Consider the following 2,552-nt stretch of genomic DNA (forward strand, 5'->3'; position numbering starts at 1 on the left):
TAAAAAGTTGACAGTTTAGATTAGGGTTGTCAAAAAAGGTTTGCGAAAAACAGTTTATGGCTGGTAAAGATGCCGTTTAACAGCCTGGTACCTCAATTATAGGTGACTCTCAAGTAACATTATTCTGGATATTTTTTATAGCGGCATTTTTATGCAAATCACTGGATTTTTACATTAATCTCATATTGAGATACTTTAAAAAAAAAATTATGTAAAAAGTCATATAATTGTTTTATTGTAATTTAAACAAAATGGTGCATTTTATTCAAGACGTAAATTTTCAATAAAAAATATTTATGCACATAAATAAATATGAATATTTTTAATAAATCTACGTCTATCTATAAAAATCAAAAGTATTTTAAGTTTACGAGTGCCATGTAAATTTTAAATGAATTTTTTATTTTTTCTCAAGTGTTTTTAAATATAATATTAAAAACCACATTGATTGTTTTACATAAGGAATTATGCTGAAACAGTAACAAACCTACCTTTGTCTGTCGGTAATGCTTCTCTCAGCATCACATGATGCACGGATCTCGATATTCGTGCATCTATCATACATAGTTTCACCCTCATTCGCCTGAGAAATCGCTTTTTGACAGCATTCCAGCCTACTTTCGTCTTTGTTTTTCAAATTCCATACTTCGCTCCCACACATCAGGGTCAATACCATAACTTTATTATGTACTGCTAATTTTGCCTTCTGCGACAAACATTTATTTGCCAAGGCTGATTTAGCGCACCGTTCACCCTGTTCCCAGTACTCATCCTCCTTTCAATATCTTTCCGTCTTTTTACCCCTAGAAAACAAACTTCCCAGATACACAAATTCTTCTACCTGATTCAGAACGATCCTCCTCCTTCCACAGTGATCTCATATTTAGTCTTACATTCATCCATTTCAAAATTCATCACATTCGATTTAACAACATTCATCAGCAAATCACTCTCCTTGCGTACATCGTAGACCTTTGTTACCAAGAACTGCAGGCCTTCATTGTTGCTAGCAAGAAACATGACATCATCAGCATGCAATACTTTCATTATTTTGTGAAGATCTTGTAATACAAAAATAAATAATAAAACTGATTTATAAAAGAAAAAAATATTTAATTTTTCAATAGTGAAATTAACATTAAAATATATGTATGTAATAATATGTAGGTAATGTGGCATGAATATCACTAAAATTATATAAATTTATATTGTACAGCGCAGAACAATTAAACAATATTTACAAAATTATAAGGACAAGAAGCAACACATAAAATTATTAAAATGAAATAAAATCAGAACAATAAAGTAATAAATTTAACAAGGAAAAGGTCCGTGGTTCGAATCCCACTCTACCCCAACTCAATTCCCACTTTCTAATAGCGAGTTATTTACCAATTCAATATTTGGGTAAATCACAAGAACGCAAATATTTACTTTTTGACAAAAAAAAAAAACATTGTAGTATTCCTGACAACGAAAAGGTGGACGCATTAGCAAAGGAGACGGTCCATTCCGGGGATCCTGCCAATAGTAATTTTCTACAACTAGGTGATCTCCTCGTTATGACGAAGGAGAAACAACTTCGTACATGGCAAGAATGTTGGGTAGCCTTCTCCCAAGCCAAGGGTAAATATCATTTCCATCTTAAACCAAATGTTACGGAAAAACTTTGGTTCTCCAAAGTGATTCTGAAGAAATTGGAGACAACCTCTATATGTACAATGCACATTGGACACTGCTGCATAACTTACTAACATAAAAATGTGTAAATACCAACACAAAAAATTTAATAATTAAAAATAAAAAACAAGACAAGCCACGACACTGGCACACGACACGAACACCCCACTAGCGCGGTGAAAAAAGCAAAAAAAAAACATATTTTCTAAATGCAAAATTATTTAATAAATTCGAGTAGATATGTCAAACTGGTACTGATTTTGACACTTTGGAGTTTTTTTTATCTTTTCTTTCTTTCTTTCCTCCTCTCCATTGCTTGTCTGGTCTTTTTCCCTCTCCATTGCTTCACCGAAAAAATTGTTTCTTTGCCAATAAACAAAATGTACCGAAGTCTCAGATTTTTTTTAAAATGGAAGTTCAATCATGGCCAAAAGTATATTTATGTTCCTCTCTTTAAATAAATTACATATAGGTATATGTAATTAAATGTATTGATAAAACCAATATTTGTTAATAATATTTTGAGGTTGTCCAAATTTAGGATTTTTCCGTGGCAGAATTATTATAAAAATTTAGATATTTTCAACAGAGATGAACCTGTTGAGAAATCTAGGCATTTACAGAGCTTATGATATGTCAACGGCAGAGTTAAGTAATCACTATTTCTTCCAACTCCCTTGCAACAATAGATGTCGCTAGTTTTCAACGCATTTTTAGCTTCTTTGTCAAATCAACATACATGAGAAATGTGGTGTTTAACGCTTAAGCATATCCATATAGTATTTCGATTAATATTTTGCTAGCTATCAGGAGCTTGCCGGTGCCGAAGTGTCTAATAGCCCGCGACAGTAGCTTGTTTCTCGGCTCAATAT

The sequence above is a fragment of the Micrasema longulum genome, unplaced genomic scaffold, assembly GCF_059751315.1.
Source record: "Micrasema longulum isolate JH-2025_06_02 unplaced genomic scaffold, ASM5975131v1 h1tg002045l, whole genome shotgun sequence".
NCBI classification, from domain to species: domain Eukaryota; kingdom Metazoa; phylum Arthropoda; class Insecta; order Trichoptera; family Brachycentridae; genus Micrasema; species Micrasema longulum.